Here is an 11,881-nt window from a genome sequence, read left to right as displayed (position 1 = left end):
CACTCTTGAACTCGAGGGTGAATGGTAACTGATCCATAGCCTCCAGATGCGCTGCGGTCTCTCCATTTAGAAAGGCCTGCAGCAGGGTCAATGAAGCCTTGGTCCGAGGAGTGCTTCCATGGGAGAGTGCCATTCATAGCAAACGCGTGCTGGGGGTCACTCTGCTTTCCATGGGGAACACTGTGTGTGGGACATCTTCCCTGTGTGCCAAAAGTCTCTTTAGCGCCTGGCACCCATGGAATCCCCTTTGTATACAAAGCCATGTTAAAGGCATGCTTGCCATGCTTGCAGGTCTACAATTCCCAACATTCAACTGCCTCAGGAACACCATTCTAGGGAATCCCAGACTGCCCGGCTGGGCTGCCTGAGTGAGGAATGTGGAGCTGCAATGAGGAAAATGCTGTGCTCAGTATTCACCCTGGGAAGTCCTACCTGATGTGTCTCTGCCTCAGGGAGAACCTTGAATGTGCCTCCAGCCTGCACGAAATGGAAAGGATGTCCATGACCACTGCTAGTCCCTGGGAAGTCCCTGTGTCACCTAGGACTCCCCAAGGCCTGCCCCACTTAGACCACACACAGCATGAGGAACCTCTACTGAGCAAAGTTCATTCGAGAATGTCCCAGTGTGTGACATGTGTGTCTCTTTTCCTGCTCAGAAGCTGCAGGGACACAGGCTGTGTGTCCCCATTCACATGGAAGCCTGATGACCAAAGACTCAGGACCGCACTTAAAGCAGGATTCTGGTGGCCTCTTCCCTGCATGCCAAACTCCCTTGCTACTTGACTGTTCTTCCCTGCTGGCAAGCCCCTTTGTGGGACAGGGAGTCTCTTGCAAGGAAACAAGGTGCTTGCCTTCCCTTGCAAGGAGCTCATTGGACAACACTCTTGACCTGGAGGACACACAAAACGTGCACACAGGCCTCTGAGGAAGTGGCAGCTTTTCCATCCAGGAAGGCCTGCAGCACGTCCCCTGAAACTCTAGTCCACGTACTGTGCAAGTGCTCAAAAGCTTTGCAGGAAGAAATGCGTGCTGGGGTCTGCACCATTTGGCATGGGAGAACACTGTGTGCCAAAAGTCTCTGCTGCAGCTTCAGAGCACCCTCCATTCCACAGGCACTTTGCATCGACTGTGTTGCCAGACCGAAGGCCACAGCAGGACACTCTATCTTGCGAGCTTGTGTAGCAAGAGGTCCCCCTGCTTGAAAACTTCCTCAGGAAGGCACTTCTAGACAGGCTTTTCCTTCCAGGCTTGTCAAGCTAGCTTAGGGGCCCAGAGCCATATGGAAACCACTCTGTGCTTTGCCTTCCCCCATGGATCTCATTCCTGACCTCACTCTACCTCAAGCTGAAATTCAAATTGGGATCCAGAATGAGGAGAACGGACAGCTTTTCCCTGAGCCCTGCTAGTCCATGGCAAGGTCTTCTAGGGCTCCTGGGGCCTTCTTCTGCTAAGGCCATACATGGCATTCAGACCCTCTGGGGGAGCAAAATGCATTCACGAAAGTGCCCAGGGTGTGGCAGGTGTATCTGCTGGTGGTTCAGAAGCTGCAGGAACAGAGGCTGGTTGTCCACTTGAAAGGCGGGCCCTGATATGATAAGAAGTTATTTCCTCATTGGGAAGCGAGACAGCTGTGGCCTCCAAGCTTCAAGGAAATCACACTTGCTACCCATCTTCTCTTCACTGCTGACAAGTGTCGCAGAGAACATGTGAGTGTACTCAAAAGAAACTGGGTGCGTGCCCTTCCTGGCCCAGATTGCATCCCACAGCACTCTGTCATTTGAGGTGAACAAAAATGACTGAGAGTCTCTAGGTGAGCTGCAGGTTCTCCATGCAGAAAGGGCTGCAGCTCAAATGGTCTCCTCTGGCTCCCTAGGCAGAGAGATTGCAGACCATGAAGGCATACCAAAGTTATGACCTTGGAAAGCCTAGGGGATACTAATACTTGCTGAGGCCTAGCAGTGAAAAGGGAAGGTGGGTTGTAGTTCTCCAGGTAGGTGATCCAATCCAGCTTCTCTTAGACAAAGGGAGCTCTCCAATAGGAGCTCCCGGGCAGAGGGCTCAGCACAGAGCTTACGCACCACGGCTCAGGTGTTCTCACTGAGAGCAGGAGGCCTGCCTGAAATGGCAAGAAGGGCCTAGGTGTGTGTTCCTGAGGCTGCTGGAATGCTGGGGACATCAAGCTGTCTAACAAGGAGAGCAGGGGAAGCCTTTCCCTCAGCACAGAAACACGCTCATCCAGAGGCCCCTGTGGCTGAAGCCTTGCTTCTCCAAAGCCCCACACGAAGCTGCTTGCAGACAGCTGTCCTCTGTGAAGAAAGGTGCACACGGGAGCTCGCATAGCCTCCTGAAGGCACAGAAATGAGGAAGTGCAGCATTCCCTGAGTTATCAGGCAAGTGCTGCCTGTCTTGCTGGAAGGGGAAAGGGCACACTTCCTGGAGGCTGGGGGTCAGGTTGCATGTCCCCTCCAAGGAAAGAGTCTTGAGGGATGAGCACCTTCCAAGGAATTGCAATCCTCCTGTTTCATTTGGGAAAACCCTCTTCTCCTCCCAGTGGATTTGCTGCTGGGAAGACCAGTCAGGAAGCAAAGGTGTTTGGAGGGCACCTGTGCGGCTGGAATCCTTGGGCCGTCCAAGTGGAATTTGCCTGCCTTCCCTGGCAGGCACCAATGTCTGGGTTAACACACTGCATCTGTCCCTGCAGTTTCTGAGCAGTGACAATACCCAAAGGCCGCGCCCACAGTCTGTGCATGAAGACATTTTCCTCAGCACAGACACTGCAGGCTGAGAGGTCATAGAACGTTCAGGCCCTTGAGAGGCCTGAGGGATCCTGTGGCATGCCGAGGCCTAGCAGTGCAAAGGGAACTTCTGTTGTGCTTCCGCAGGCAGGTGATCTGATGCAGCTTCAGTTAGAGGTAGGGAGCCCTGTCATAGGAGCTCCCAGGCTGAGGGCTCAGCACTGTGCTTATGCGGAGCAGTTCAGCTGTTCTCCCTTTGAGCAGGAGGCCTGCTGGGAGTGGAAAGTAGGGCCTAGGTGTGTGTTCCTGAGGCTGTTGGAAAGTCGAGGACATCAACCTCTCTAACAAGGAGAGCAGGGCAGAGGCTTTCCCTCAGCACACAAGCAAGCTGGTCCAGTGACCCCCATGGCTGGAGCCCTGTGGCTCAGTATTCCCAGAAAGTGCATTTGGCACACAGTGATCCTGCATGGAATATGGTGCACCCAGGAGCTGATATACCATCTGAGGGAGAACAGATTCATGAAAGCAATGCATGGAGAATAATGACCAGGCAGCTGACGCATGCCTTGCAGGAGACAGAAAAGGAACCTTACCTGGAGGCTTGTGGTCTGCTTTCATTTCCCATTTAGGGAGGGGGCTTGAGTGATGAGTTCCTACCTAGAATAGCAAGCCCCATGTTTCTTGGGGGAACGCTCTGTTCCTGCCAGGAGCGTGAGAGCTGTGAAGAGGAGGTGGGGAGCAACAGCGTGTGGAGGGCCGCTTGGAGGTGTCAAGCTTCACGCTGCGCAAAGGGGACATTGTCCTTCCTTTCTCACACTGAACGCCAAGGGAATCCACAGCACCTGTCCCTGCAGTCTCTCAGCTGTCACAGGACACACAGTCCAAAGCCTCAGTCCCTAGAGCAAGAAAGTATCGTCGGCAGAGAGATGGCACACCTTGCAGGGCATAACGAAGTTCAGGCCTTAGGTAGGCCTAGGTTTCTCTGGGTTTGTGGAAGCCTAGCTGTGCAGAGGGAAAGTGTGTCCTGCTTTTCCAGGCAGTTTATACAAGTCAGCCTCTACTGGAGGTAGGTGGACCTCTGGGAGCAGCTCCCAGGCTGAAGTGAAGCACAGGGATTTCTCCATGCAGCTCAGCACTTCCCACATAGAGCAGGCCTTACTGGCCCAGAAAGAAGGGCCTAGAGCTGTGTTGCTGAGGCTCTCTGTAATGCAGACAAATCAGCACTCTAGCCAGGAGAGCAGGGCAGAGCCCTGAACGCTGCACACACACAAGCTGTGGCCAAAGGACACTGTGGTCAGGGTGCTAAGAACCCCCAGATGAAGCTCTGGTCACACAGTGGTCCTCCATAGATCACTCCTTGAGACATGCAGGGTGCTTGCCATTCCTTGCTAGGACCCCATCCCACAACACTCTTGAACTCGAGGGTGAATGGTAAATGATCCATAGCCTCCAGATGAGCTGCAGTCTCTCCATTTAGAAAGGCCGGCAGCAGGGTCAATGAAACCTTGGTCCAAGGAGTGCTTCCATGGGAGAGTGCCATTCATAGCAAACGCGTGCTGGGGGTTGCTCTGCTTTCCATGGGGAACACTGTGTGTGGGACATCTTCCCTGTGTGCCAAAAGTCTCTTTAGTGCCTGGCACCCATGGAATCCCCTTTGTATACAAAGCCATGTTAAAGGCATGCTTGCCATGCTTGCAGGTCTACAGTTCCCAACGTTCCCACTGCCTCAGGAACACCATTCTAGGGAATCCCAGACTGCCCGGCTGGACTGCCTGAGTGAGGAATGTGGAGCTGCAATGAGGAAAATGCTGTGCTCAGTATTCACCCTGGGAAGTCCTACCTGATGTGTCTCTGCCTCAGGGAGAACCTTGAATGTGCCTCCAGCCTGCACGAAATGGAAAGGATGTCCATGACCACTGCTAGTCCCTGGGAAGTCCCTGTGTCACCTAGGACTCCCCAAGGCCTGCCCCACTTAGACCATACGCAGCAGGAGGAACCTCTACTGAGCAAAGTGCATTCGAGAATGTCCCAGTGTGTGACATGTGTGTCTCTTTTCCTGCTCAGAAGCTGCAGGGACACAGGCTGTGTGTCCCCATTCACATGGAAGCCTGATGACCAAAGACTCAGGACCGCACTTAAAGCAGGATTCTGGTGGCCTCTTCCCTGCATGCCAAACTCCCTTGCTACTTGACTGTTCTTCCCTGCTGGCAAGCCCCTTTGTGGGACAGGGAGTCTCTTGCAAGGAAACAAGGTGCTTGCCATCCCTTGCAAGGAGCTCATCGGACAACACTCTTGACCTGGAGGACACACAAAACGTGCCCACAGGCCTCTGAGGAAGCGGCAGCTTTTCCATCCAGGAAGGCCTGCAGCACGTCCCCTGAAACTCTAGTCCACGTACTGTGCAAGTGCTCAAAAGCTTTGCAGGAAGAAATGCGTGCTGGGGTCTGCACCATTTGGCATGGGAGAACACTGTGTGCCAAAAGTCTCTGCTGCAGCTTCAGAGCACCCTCCATTCCACAGGCACTTTGCATCGACTGTGTTGCCAGACCGAAGGCCACAGCAGGACACTCTATCTTGCTAGCTTGTGTAGCAAGAGGTCCCCCTGCTTGAAAACTTCCTCAGGAAGGCACTTCTAGACAGGCTTTTCCTTCCAGGCTTGTCAAGCTAGCTTAGGGGCCCAGAGCCATATGGAAACCACTCTGTGCTTTGCCTTCCCCCATGGATCTCATTCCTGACCTCACTCTACCTCAAGCTGAAATTCAAATTGGGATCCAGAATGAGGAGAACGGACAGCTTTTCCCTGAGCCCTGCTAGTCCATGGCAAGGTCTTCTAGGGCTCCTGGGGCCTTCTTCTGCTAAGGCCATACATGGCATTCAGACCCTCTGGGGGAGCAAAATGCATTCACGAAAGTGCCCAGGGTGTGGCAGGTGTATCTGCTGGTGGTTCAGAAGCTGCAGGAACAGAGGCTGGTTGTCCACTTGAAAGGCGGGCCCTGATATGATAAGAAGTTATTTCCTCATTGGGAAGCGAGACAGCTGTGGCCTCCAAGCTTCAAGGAAATCACACTTGCTACCCATCTTCTCTTCACTGCTGACAAGTGTCGCAGAGAACATGTGAGTGTACTCAAAAGAAACTGGGTGCGTGCCCTTCCTGGCCCAGATTGCATCCCACAGCACTCTGTCATTTGAGGTGAACAAAAATGACTGAGAGTCTCTAGGTGAGCTGCAGGTTCTCCATGCAGAAAGGGCTGCAGCTCAAATGGTCTCCTCTGGCTCCCTAGGCAGAGAGATTGCAGACCATGAAGGCATACCAAAGTTATGACCTTGGAAAGCCTAGGGGATACTAATACTTGCTGAGGCCTAGCAGTGAAAAGGGAAGGTGGGTTGTAGTTCTCCAGGTAGGTGATCCAATCCAGCTTCTCTTAGACAAAGGGAGCTCTCCAATAGGAGCTCCCGGGCAGAGGGCTCAGCACAGAGCTTACGCACCACGGCTCAGGTGTTCTCACTGAGAGCAGGAGGCCTGCCTGAAATGGCAAGAAGGGCCTAGGTGTGTGTTCCTGAGGCTGCTGGAATGCTGGGGACATCAAGCTGTCTAACAAGGAGAGCAGGGGAAGCCTTTCCCTCAGCACAGAAACACGCTCATCCAGAGGCCCCTGTGGCTGAAGCCTTGCTTCTCAAAAGCCCCACACGAAGCTGCTTGCAGACAGCTGTCCTCTGTGAAGAAAGGTGCACACGGGAGCTCGCATAGCCTCCTGAAGGCACAGAAATGAGGAAGTGCAGCATTCCCTGAGTTATCAGGCAAGTGCTGCCTGTCTTGCTGGAAGGGGAAAGGGCACACTTCCTGGAGGCTGGGGGTCAGGTTGCATGTCCCCTCCAAGGAAAGAGTCTTGAGGGATGAGCACCTTCCAAGGAATTGCAATCCTCCTGTTTCATTTGGGAAAACCCTCTTCTCCTCCCAGTGGATTTGCTGCTGGGAAGACCAGTCAGGAAGCAAAGGTGTTTGGAGGGCACCTGTGCGGCTGGAATCCTTGGGCCGTCCAAGTGGAATTTGCCTGCCTTCCCTGGCAGGCACCAATGTCTGGGTTAACACACTGCATCTGTCCCTGCAGTTTCTGAGCAGTGACAATACCCAAAGGCCGCGCCCACAGTCTGTGCATGAAGACATTTTCCTCAGCACAGACACTGCAGGCTGAGAGGTCATAGAACGTTCAGGCCCTTGAGAGGCCTGAGGGATCCTGTGGCATGCCGAGGCCTAGCAGTGCAAAGGGAACTTCTGTTGTGCTTCCGCAGGCAGGTGATCTGATGCAGCTTCAGTTAGAGGTAGGGAGCCCTGTCATAGGAGCTCCCAGGCTGAGGGCTCAGCACTGTGCTTATGCGGAGCAGTTCAGCTGTTCTCCCTTTGAGCAGGAGGCCTGCTGGGAGTGGAAAGTAGGGCCTAGGTGTGTGTTCCTGAGGCTGTTGGAAAGTCGAGGACATCAACCTCTCTAACAAGGAGAGCAGGGCAGAGGCTTTCCCTCAGCACACAAGCAAGCTGGTCCAGTGACCCCCATGGCTGGAGCCCTGTGGCTCAGTATTCCCAGAAAGTGCATTTGGCACACAGTGATCCTGCATGGAATATGGTGCACCCAGGAGCTGATATACCATCTGAGGGAGAACAGATTCATGAAAGCAATGCATGGAAAATAATGACCAGGCAGCTGACGCATGCCTTGCAGGAGACAGAAAAGGAACCTTACCTGGAGGCTTGTGGTCTGCTTTCATTTCCCATTTAGGGAGGGGGCTTGAGTGATGAGTTCCTACCTAGAATAGCAAGCCCCATGTTTCTTGGGGGAACGGTCTGTTCCTGCCAGGAGCGTGAGAGCTGTGAAGAGGAGGTGGGGAGCAACAGCGTGTGGAGGGCCGCTTGGAGGTGTCAAGCTTCACGCTGCGCAAAGGGGACATTGTCCTTCCTTTCTCACACTGAACGCCAAGGGAATCCACAGCACCTGTCCCTGCAGTCTCTCAGCTGTCACAGGACACACAGTCCAAAGCCTCAGTCCCTAGTGCAAGAAAGTATCGTCGGCAGAGAGATGGCACACCTTGCAGGGCATAACGAAGTTCAGGCCTTAGGTAGGCCTAGGTTTCTCTGGGTTTGTGGAAGCCTAGCTGTGCAGAGGGAAAGTGTGTCCTGCTTTTCCAGGCAGTTTATACAAGTCAGCCTCTACTGGAGGTAGGTGGACCTCTGGGAGCAGCTCCCAGGCTGAAGTGAAGCACAGGGATTTCTCCATGCCGCTCAGCACTTCCCACATAGAGCAGGCCTTACTGGCCCAGAAAGAAGGGCCTAGAGCTGTGTTGCTGAGGCTCTCTGTAATGCAGACAAATCAGCACTCTAGCCAGGAGAGCAGGGCAGAGCCCTGAACGCTGCACACACACAAGCTGTGGCCAAAGGACACTGTGGTCAGGGTGCTAAGAACCCCCAGATGAAGCTCTGGTCACACAGTGGTCCTCCATAGATCACTCCTTGAGACATGCAGGGTGCTTGCCATTCCTTGCTAGGACCCCATCCCACAACACTCTTGAACTCGAGGGTCAATGGTAAATGATCCATAGCCTCCAGATGAGCTGCAGTCTCTCCATTTAGAAAGGCCGGCAGCAGGGTCAATGAAACCTTGGTCCAAGGAGTGCTTCCATGGGAGAGTGCCATTCATAGCAAACGCGTGCTGGGGGTTGCTCTGCTTTCCATGGGGAACACTGTGTGTGGGACATCTTCCCTGTGTGCCAAAAGTCTCTTTAGTGCCTGGCACCCATGGAATCCCCTTTGTATACAAAGCCATGTTAAAGGCATGCTTGCCATGCTTGCAGGTCTACAGTTCCCAACGTTCCCACTGCCTCAGGAACACCATTCTAGGGAATCCCAGACTGCCCGGCTGGACTGCCTGAGTGAGGAATGTGGAGCTGCAATGAGGAAAATGCTGTGCTCAGTATTCACCCTGGGAAGTCCTACCTGATGTGTCTCTGCCTCAGGGAGAACCTTGAATGTGCCTCCAGCCTGCACGAAATGGAAAGGATGTCCATGACCACTGCTAGTCCCTGGGAAGTCCCTGTGTCACCTAGGACTCCCCAAGGCCTGCCCCACTTAGACCATACGCAGCAGGAGGAACCTCTACTGAGCAAAGTGCATTCGAGAATGTCCCAGTGTGTGACATGTGTGTCTCTTTTCCTGCTCAGAAGCTGCAGGGACACAGGCTGTGTGTCCCCATTCACATGGAAGCCTGATGACCAAAGACTCAGGACCGCACTTAAAGCAGGATTCTGGTGGCCTCTTCCCTGCATGCCAAACTCCCTTGCTACTTGACTGTTCTTCCCTGCTGGCAAGCCCCTTTGTGGGACAGGGAGTCTCTTGCAAGGAAACAAGGTGCTTGCCATCCCTTGCAAGGAGCTCATCGGACAACACTCTTGACCTGGAGGACACACAAAACGTGCCCACAGGCCTCTGAGGAAGCGGCAGCTTTTCCATCCAGGAAGGCCTGCAGCACGTCCCCTGAAACTCTAGTCCACGTACTGTGCAAGTGCTCAAAAGCTTTGCAGGAAGAAATGCGTGCTGGGGTCTGCACCATTTGGCATGGGAGAACACTGTGTGCCAAAAGTCTCTGCTGCAGCTTCAGAGCACCCTCCATTCCACAGGCACTTTGCATCGACTGTGTTGCCAGACCGAAGGCCACAGCAGGACACTCTATCTTGCTAGCTTGTGTAGCAAGAGGTCCCCCTGCTTGAAAACTTCCTCAGGAAGGCAGTTCTAGACAGGCTTTTCCTTCCAGGCTTGTCAAGCTAGCTTAGGGGCCCAGAGCCATATGGAAACCACTCTGTGCTTTGCCTTCCCCCATGGATCTCATTCCTGACCTCACTCTACCTCAAGCTGAAATTCAAATTGGGATCCAGAATGAGGAGAACGGACAGCTTTTCCCTGAGCCCTGCTAGTCCATGGCAAGGTCTTCTAGGGCTCCTGGGGCCTTCTTCTGCTAAGGCCATACATGGCATTCAGACCCTCTGGGGGAGCAAAATGCATTCACGAAAGTGCCCAGGGTGTGGCAGGTGTATCTGCTGGTGGTTCAGAAGCTGCAGGAACAGAGGCTGGTTGTCCACTTGAAAGGCGGGCCCTGATATGATAAGAAGTTATTTCCTCATTGGGAAGCGAGACAGCTGTGGCCTCCAAGCTTCAAGGAAATCACACTTGCTACCCATCTTCTCTTCACTGCTGACAAGTGTCGCAGAGAACATGTGAGTGTACTCAAAAGAAACTGGGTGCGTGCCCTTCCTGGCCCAGATTGCATCCCACAGCACTCTGTCATTTGAGGTGAACAAAAATGACTGAGAGTCTCTAGGTGAGCTGCAGGTTCTCCATGCAGAAAGGGCTGCAGCTCAAATGGTCTCCTCTGGCTCCCTAGGCAGAGAGATTGCAGACCATGAAGGCATACCAAAGTTATGACCTTGGAAAGCCTAGGGGATACTAATACTTGCTGAGGCCTAGCAGTGAAAAGGGAAGGTGGGTTGTAGTTCTCCAGGTAGGTGATCCAATCCAGCTTCTCTTAGACAAAGGGAGCTCTCCAATAGGAGCTCCCGGGCAGAGGGCTCAGCACAGAGCTTACGCACCACGGCTCAGGTGTTCTCACTGAGAGCAGGAGGCCTGCCTGAAATGGCAAGAAGGGCCTAGGTGTGTGTTCCTGAGGCTGCTGGAATGCTGGGGACATCAAGCTGTCTAACAAGGAGAGCAGGGGAAGCCTTTCCCTCAGCACAGAAACACGCTCATCCAGAGGCCCCTGTGGCTGAAGCCTTGCTTCTCAAAAGCCCCACACGAAGCTGCTTGCAGACAGCTGTCCTCTGTGAAGAAAGGTGCACACGGGAGCTCGCATAGCCTCCTGAAGGCACAGAAATGAGGAAGTGCAGCATTCCCTGAGTTATCAGGCAAGTGCTGCCTGTCTTGCTGGAAGGGGAAAGGGCACACTTCCTGGAGGCTGGGGGTCAGGTTGCATGTCCCCTCCAAGGAAAGAGTCTTGAGGGATGAGCACCTTCCAAGGAATTGCAATCCTCCTGTTTCATTTGGGAAAACCCTCTTCTCCTCCCAGTGGATTTGCTGCTGGGAAGACCAGTCAGGAAGCAAAGGTGTTTGGAGGGCACCTGTGCGGCTGGAATCCTTGGGCCGTCCAAGTGGAATTTGCCTGCCTTCCCTGGCAGGCACCAATGTCTGGGTTAACACACTGCATCTGTCCCTGCAGTTTCTGAGCAGTGACAATACCCAAAGGCCGCGCCCACAGTCTGTGCATGAAGACATTTTCCTCAGCACAGACACTGCAGGCTGAGAGGTCATAGAACGTTCAGGCCCTTGAGAGGCCTGAGGGATCCTGTGGCATGCCGAGGCCTAGCAGTGCAAAGGGAACTTCTGTTGTGCTTCCGCAGGCAGGTGATCTGATGCAGCTTCAGTTAGAGGTAGGGAGCCCTGTCATAGGAGCTCCCAGGCTGAGGGCTCAGCACAGTGCTTATGCGGAGCAGTTCAGCTGTTCTCCCTTTGAGCAGGAGGCCTGCTGGGAGTGGAAAGTAGGGCCTAGGTGTGTGTTCCTGAGGCTGTTGGAAAGTCGAGGACATCAACCTCTCTAACAAGGAGAGCAGGGCAGAGGCTTTCCCTCAGCACAGAATCAAGCTGGTTCAGTGACCCCCATGGCTGGAGCCCTGTGGCCCAGTATTCCCAGAAAGTGCATTTGGCACACAGTGATCCTGCATGGAATATGGTGCACCCAGGAGCTGATATACCATCTGAGGGAGAACAGATTCCTGAAAGCAATCCATGGAGAATAATGACCAGGCAGCTGACGCAGGCCTTGCAGGAGACAGAAAAGGAACCTTACCTGGAGGCTTGTGGTCTGCTGTCATTTCCCATTTAGGGAGGGGGCTTGAGTGATGAGTTCCTACCTAGAATAGCAGGCCCAATGTTTCTTGGGGGAACGCTCTGTTCCTGCCAGGAGCGTGAGAGCTGTGAAGAGGAGGTGGGGAGCAACAGCGTGTGGAGGGCTGCTTGGAGGTGTGAAGCTGCACGCTGCACAAAGGGGACATTGTCCTTCCTTTCTCACACTGAACGCCAAGGGAATCCACAGCACCTGTCCCTGCAGTCTCTC

Source organism: Hippopotamus amphibius, chromosome 1 (genome assembly GCF_030028045.1).
Source record: "Hippopotamus amphibius kiboko isolate mHipAmp2 chromosome 1, mHipAmp2.hap2, whole genome shotgun sequence".
Classification (NCBI taxonomy): domain Eukaryota; kingdom Metazoa; phylum Chordata; class Mammalia; order Artiodactyla; family Hippopotamidae; genus Hippopotamus; species Hippopotamus amphibius.
Note: the sequence above shows the minus strand (reverse complement) of the source record.